Source organism: Symphalangus syndactylus, chromosome 4 (genome assembly GCF_028878055.3).
Source record: "Symphalangus syndactylus isolate Jambi chromosome 4, NHGRI_mSymSyn1-v2.1_pri, whole genome shotgun sequence".
Lineage (NCBI taxonomy): Eukaryota > Metazoa > Chordata > Mammalia > Primates > Hylobatidae > Symphalangus > Symphalangus syndactylus.
The window spans coordinates 73,220,665-73,228,418 of NC_072426.2; positions in this window are offsets into that span (position 1 = coordinate 73,220,665).

A 7,754-nucleotide genomic window follows, 5' to 3' on the forward strand; every position below is an offset into this window, starting at 1 on the left:
AGGAGGCACAGCAGAGGACAAAGAATATATGAGAAGACCAGAAAGTTGAAGGTTGCAACTTCCAAACACAAGAAATTACCTTTCCAATTGCATTGGATCTGTGGTCAAACATGTGAAACATGTACGCTTTGTAATGGTTTCTGCTCTGGAAAACATTTAAAAACAGTTGCTTCCTTGAATAGAAAAGTTCAGAAATGACTATCTGTAATAATAGAATAAAGGAGTAGTTTTTATAATAGAAGAGACAATCAGCGGAATATGGATTTATACGGCTTTGTTACCAGACATTTAAATTTGTACAGGCAGTCCTCACCTTGCACAGTCATGTAGCACCATAAGAATGACCATACAGGCCAGGTGCAGTGGCTCATGCCTGTAATCCCAGCATTTTGGGAGGCCGAGGTGGACAGATCACCTGAGGTCAGGGGTTTGAGACTAGCCTGGCCAACAAGGTGAAACCCTGTCTCTACTAAACATAACAAAAATCAGCCAGGCATGGTGGCATGCGCCTGTAATCCCAGCTACTGGGGAGGCTGAGGCAGGAAAGTCGCTTGAACCTGGGAGGTGGAAGTTGCCGTGAGCCAAGATCACGCCACTGGACTCCGGCCTAGGTGACAGTCAGACACCGTCTCAAAAAAACAAAACAAAACAAAACAAAGAATGACTGTATAAAGCCATGCAAAGCAATTTTAGCTATGAATGGGAAAAATTACAATTGTTCCATAACATTTAAAAAAGTTTGTCAAAACAGTAAAAACTCTCTGTCAGGTATAAAGGTATAGGAAAATGAAAAAAATAGTAAAATGAATATTTAATATAAGTGAAAACATTAGAAACATTACACATTAAATTGTCTTATTTCTTTATAAAAAAGTTCGTACAGTGCTTGTGTCTTTCTCTCCATGTAACTTACAATATGAAGTGAGAATGTTTTCTGTTGTCATGTGCCTTCCTTTTTTTTATTTTGAGACGGAGTCTCACTCTGTAGTCCAGGCTGGAGTGCAGTGGCGTGATCTCGGCTTACTGCAACCTCCACCTCCCAGGTTCAAGTGATTCTCATGCCTCAGCCTCCCAAATTACAGGTGTGTGTCACCACACCCAGCTAATTTTTGTATTTTTAATAGAGGTGGGGTTTCACCATGTTGGCCAGGCTGGTCTTGAACTCCTGACCTTAAGCGATCTGCCCACCTCGGCCTCCTAAAGTGCTGAGATTACAGGCGTGAGCCACCGTGCCCGGCCTTGTCATGTGCCTTTCTAAGTTTGGGTCAGGTTCTGACATTTTATCCTTTGTGCTTTTATATCATGCAGTGTCTGCATGAGTTCCTTTAGTGTAAAGTTTTTTTTGCCTCTGTGACATCTTCATTCTTTCTGTTACATTGCTTTTCTCATTTAAATTAAGTCACCTTAACTAAGTTCCTCTGGCTGCATGTTGAAGGCTCTAATGGTAGCAGGGTCAGCATTCCCATGGACAGCTATTTCTTCTTCTTCTTCTTTTTTTTTTTTTTTTTTGAGACGGACTCTCACTCTGTCACCCAGGCTGGAGTGCAGTGGCATGATCTCAGCTCATTGCAACCTCCACCTCCCCAGTTCAAGTGATTCTCATGCCTCAGCCTCTGGAATAGCTAGGATTACAGGCGTGTGCCGCCACACCCGGCTAATTTTTTGTATTTTTAATAGAGACAGGTTTTCACCATGTTGGCCAGGCTGGTCTTGAACTCCTGACCTCAAGTGATCCACCCAGCTCTGCCTCCTAAAGTGCTGGAATTACAGGTGTGAGCCACCATGCCCAGCAACAGGTTATTTCTTCTATAGCTAAAGTGTTCACTATTCTAATTTCACTTCCAGAGTTATCACTTCTTCTTTGCTCTATTTTCATCTTTGTTAGCCAGTTCCTTCTTTCTATTACCCATTTGTGTAAAATGTCATGTGAATTTATCACTGGGAGGCAACACACCTCCCCATTTTGCCATCTGTAGATGAACCGAATAACAGATGTGCAGTGACCAAAAATGCACAGACATGGAAATAATTGATGTGATTGGCCACTGATCACAGTGCACATCAGTTACTTACAAAGTGATGTGTGGACTGAAGACCTAGTGGCAAAGTCTGTACTTTATGCAGTTGCAAAAATACGGAGTGCCATATTGTAAGGCATGGAATTGAAATTCGAATCATGTTGTTGGGGGACTGTTGTTATTTAACTAAACTGCAGTAACTGAAATTTGGGCCTGTAGAAACTGTGCAAAGTGAGAACTATCTGCAACCCTTCTCTTGAAAAGACTTCTTGGGATACAAGTTATGTTTAGTCACTTTGTAAAGTGCTTTGGAAACTTCAGATTGAAATGGTAAGCACGGTGTCATTGGAGGGTAAATAGATACCATGTGGAAAGGAAGCTCTAAAATGGCAGGGATTAGACAGATCCTAATAAGTTGCTGGGTGCTCAGGAAACAACAATAAACATCTACCCTATGGAAATGTTATCAGTAATTACAGTCATAGACAGTCTGTCATCCCAGGATCTGTCTGAGAGTCCATGACTGTATGTGACATGTACAGGAACATCCAAGGTATTAATAATGGCCAGGAGTGTGCAAAATGCCATATTTAAGTAACCTTTTCTAGAATCTTCTTTGCTTTGTTAATTTAATGAATGAATAATATAACATGTCCACTGAAATGACGTGAATTCTTTCTTCTCCAGGTGTGAAGCTTACATTATTAATTATAAAAAAAAATTCCAAGATTTCACTGATAAGCGAGAGAATCTCTAGAAGATACAATTAACTTCAAAGTCACTTTTTTCTCAAAGTCATTGTCTATAGAATTCTGATTATCACACAGGTAGAAAGAATCTAAATCTTCAAAAATAGGATATATTAGGTTACAGATGCTACAAAATAGGTTAATGATTAATCTAAGATAAGTGGACTGGGCACAGTGGCTCACACCTATAATCTCAGCACTTTGGGAGGCCGAGGGGGGTGGATCACCTGAGGTCAGGAGTTCAAGACCAGTCTGACTAACACAGTGAAACCCTGTCTCTACTAAAATACAAAAAATTAGCTGGGCGTGGTGGCAGGTGCCTGTAATCCCAGCTACATGGGAGGCTGAGGCAGGAGAATGATGTGAACCCAGGAGGTGGAGGTTGCAGTGAGCCGAGATTGCACAATTGCACTCCAGCCTGGGCGACAAGAGCAAAACTCCATCTCAAAAAAAAAAAAAAAACCTATAGATAAGTGAAGAAGCCCTTGTCTTATAGGCAATTTAAATTTGCAAAGGTGTTTACATAAATCCACTTGAGATCTTTCCAAAGTAACCAATAACATCATCTGTATTAGAATCAACATATTGATTGACGGATTGACTGCCCCTTTGGAACAGGGCTACCCCATAGGCAGTGCACCGAGAGTCGTCTACTTTCGCTTTATTATGTAGTTTTGCACCTGTGAATGTTCACAAAATGATACCTCAGAAATAATGAGTGACCACAAGTTTTCTATGCATGCTGGTTAGAAGTTATCACCTCCACTCTCTGCACAAATTTTCATTTTTTCCACTTTCTTCTGGATCTTGAAGCTTTCGCTGAAAACTTTGTAGTAATTTGACTGTTTGAATCTCATGCATAGAATTTTGTGGCCATCTTTGCAGAGGAATTTCTGTGTGCTTTGTCTACCTACCATATGCTCAGTTTGAACCAAATGCTGAGAGGAATACAAAATCAATGGGAAAGCCACAGGCCTTGGGGAAGGAAGGGGGTTAGAAATGACTGGTAGGTGGTGGTCTTCAGCTTTCCACACTCCAGCCCACCCTGCCTCTCCTGACACAAGCTCTTTGTCCAGCCAGTATAGATGTATTGTCTTGACAGATTGTCAGGGCAGCATAAACCCAGATGGAGAAAGTGATATGTGTGATGTGCTCAGTGGGCTGAGAGACCCACTGATAATGGAGAATATCAGAGAATTAAAAGCTGACAGGTAATATAGGGTTAAACTGAATAAATAAATAAATGTAAATTAGAAACTTCTCCACATCCTAATATGGGGACTGAAGAGTGGGGAGAAAGGAAAAGGGAAGGAGAGGAGAAAGATTAATGGACCACTAGAGTAATGTTCTTTAATTTAAAAAAATTTCAAGCCAGGTGCAGTGGCACACGCCTGTAATCCCAGCACTTTGGGAGGCCAAAGCAGGAGGATCACTTGAGGCCAGGAGTCCAAGTCCAGGCTGGGCAACATGCCAAGACTCCATCTCTACAAAAAATTTAAAAAATTAGCCAGGAGTGGTGACATGCACCTATAGTCCCAGCTACTCATGAGGATGAGGTGGAAGGATTGCTTGAGTCTGGGGAGGTTGAAGCTGCCACGAGTTGTTGTTGTTGTTGTTGTTGTTTTAGATGGAGTCTCGCTCTGTCACCCAGGCTGGAGTGCAGTGGTGTGATCTTGGCTCACTGCAAGCCCTGCCTCCTGGGTTCAAGCAATTCTCCTGCCTCAGCCTCCCCAATAGCTGGGACTACAGGCACACGCCACCACGCCTGGCTAATTTTTTTGTATTTTTGTAGCGATGGGGTTTTGCCATGTTGGCCAGGCTGGTCTCGAACTCCTGACCTCAAGTGATCCACCCGCCTCGACCTCCCAAAGTTCTGGGATTACAGGAGTGAGCCACCGCACCTGGCCTGCAATGAGTTATGATCATGCCAATGTACTCCAGCCTGGGCGACAGAGCAAGACCCTGTCTTGAATAAATAAATAAATAATAAAAATGTTCAAAAGCAAACATGGTGGGGTGTGTCTTATTGTTGATCAGAGCAACCAACATATAACACTTTGTCACATAGTCCTCATTTCTCTTTTCTCAGTTTGTCGACCAAAACTGAGCTCTTCTGTGGCGACCATGAGAATGTCTCAGTTCAGCTGCAAGGATTGCGACTGAGTAAGGGCCCAGCTGCTGGATCTGAAATCCACGGCTCTGGGGGCGCCATTCCCTTAGGCTGCTCCCAGCCAATGACAGTGCAGCAGGGATTCTCAGGAGACCTGTTCCTAGAAGACAGGAGGCTCCTCTGATGACCAGTTTTGGCCTGAGGACTCTTTGCCAACTTTGCTGAATGGACTACATGGTGGTCTGGGACACCTCTACCAAAGATTCTCTCTCTGTGTTCCTCTTTCACAGTCAAATTTGCCTGTGGCTTGAGCGTTTCCCCAGATTTCTCCGGCCACTCTCCACTTTCCTTCACTAGTCATTTTCCTTAAAAAAACCTTTGCACATTTTATCCCATCTTGGCAGCCACATCTTGGTGCATCTGGACTAACACATCTTCCAAAGGCACATTTGTTTCTATTCTTAGTTTTCCATGTCACCTCATTGGAAGAGACGGGAAGAATGTGAAGATAATGGGATTGCAGACATCTGGAAGAATTTTACTCTAACCGTGAAGGATTCAAAGCAAGTGTTTCCATTAGAAAACACTACACGAACACCAACACAAAAAGATGACGGTTGGGCCGGGCACAGTGGCTCACGCTGTAATCCCAGCACTCTGGGAGGCCGAGGTGGGTGGATCACCTGAGGTCAGGAGTTTGAGATCAGCCTGGCCAACATGGTGAAACCCCATCTCTACTAAAAATACAAAAATTAGCCAGACATGGTGGTGGGCACCTGTAGTCTCAGCTACTGGGGAGGCTGAGGCAGAAGAATTGTTTGAACCTGGGAGGCAAAGGTTGCAGTGAGCCGAGATCACGCCATTGTACTCCAGCCTGGGCAACAAGAGTGAAACTCCATCTTAGAAAAAAAAAAAAAAAGACGACAGTTGCAGTTGGGTGCTTGGGGATTTGGGAGATACAGAGCTTGGTAATCCTCTTTTTAGTGATTCCCAGATTTTGTTGGTATCAACATTACTTGTTTGTCTGTGTGTGTATGTGTGTGTGTGTGTGTGTATGTGTGTGTATTTTGAGACAGGGTCTTGCTCTGTTGCACAGGCTGGAATATGCTGTCACGATCACGGTTCATTGAAGCCTCAACCTCCTGGGCTCAATTGATCTTCCCACCTCAGCCTCCTGAGTAGCTGGGACTACAGGCTCATGCCACCATCCTAGGCTATTTTTTCTATTTTTTGTGGAAACAGAAGTCTCACTATATTGCCAGCTGGTCTCAAACTCCTGGCTCAAGCAATCCTCCTACCTCAGCTTCCCAAAGTGCTAGAATTACAGGTGTGAGCCACGGCGCCCCACAAATGCATGTACATGTTTTAAATGCAGATATCTGAGTCCTTTCCACATCCACACCCCTACTCCAAGACCTACAGAAATAATCTCCAGAGATGGAACCCAGGCATATGTACTTTTAACAAAATTGCTTTGTGATTCCAATTTATACCGACGTTTGAGAATCAGTAGACACCATTGCCCTGTTGCTCCAGAAGTTGTTTTCTTAGGAGTGATGATGATTCAAAAGCTTCCGACTAGTTTTCTCTCTTTCCCTCCCAAATCATGCCTGACACTTGTGCCACCTGATTCTTTGTGACCTGAGATTTTTTAAGATAGATGTGGTATGGAAAACTTGGCTTTTTATCACTCATTTGTTCCCCCAAAGTTATGCGTACACCTAATTATCTTAAACGAGGATGAAGAATCTCATCCTGGCCGGGTGCAGTGGCTCATGCCTGTAATCCTAGCACTTTGGGAGGCCAAGGTGGGTGGATCACTTGAGGTCAGGAATTTGAGACCAGTGTGGCCAGCATGGAGAAACTCTGTCTCTACTAAAAATATAAAAATGAGCTGGGTGTGGTGGCTCATGCCTGTAATCCTAGCAACTCAGGAGGCTGAGGCAGGAGAATCACTTGAACCCAGGAGGCAGAGGTTGCAGTGAGCTGAGATCGCACACCTGCCCCCCAACCTGGGTAACAGAGTGAGACTCTGTCAAAACAAAACAAAACAAAACAAAAAACCCCTCATCCTCATCTCTTCATCTCTTATGTCTTCAGATTTGTAGGTTTCATATCAGATTTCCTTAAGGTATGGCACACATGCATGTATTTTCAAATAGTTAATGCACGCCACTGGTGTTTTACTTTGAATATGTCACTTTCTAGAGAAATAGTTACTCTGGCTTCTAGAAATTGGCCTATCTTGCATATCTCTTCCACAGAGGTTGCCACATTTGAGGTCTTGATAGAAGTGGAGCAGAGACCAGGCACAGTGGCTCATGGCTGTAATCCCAACACTTTGGGAGGCCAAGGAGGGACAATTGCTTGCGGCCAGGAGTCAGAGACCAACCTGGGCAACCTGGAGAGACCCCATCTCTACAAAAAAATTGGGAGGATTGCTTGAGCCCAGGAGTTCAAGGCTGTAGTGAGCTGTGATTCCACCACTGCACACCAGCCTGGGCAACATAGCAAGACATGCAGGTCTTACATTTAAGTCTGTAGTCTATCTTTAGTTATTTTTTGAGCAAGGCCCTGTCTCTGAAAAAAAAAAAGAATGGAACAGAGGAAATGAGTTCTAGCCATCTTCTCTGCTGATTGCAAGATCTAGGTGGATTAAACAGCAAGGCCTCCAAACTAAAAATTTTCCTTGAGTAGGAGGAATGGAAACATCACCTACTCAGTAAATGAAGTGACAATTTTCTACCAGTCTTTCCTTCTAACTTGATAAAACTCACATTCTGCACAACAAATATTCCTAAATTCAAAAGATCTTAGGTTGCTCAAATATAATTCGTAGTCCTTTTTTTTTTTTTTTTTTAAATTGTGAGCTCTTGC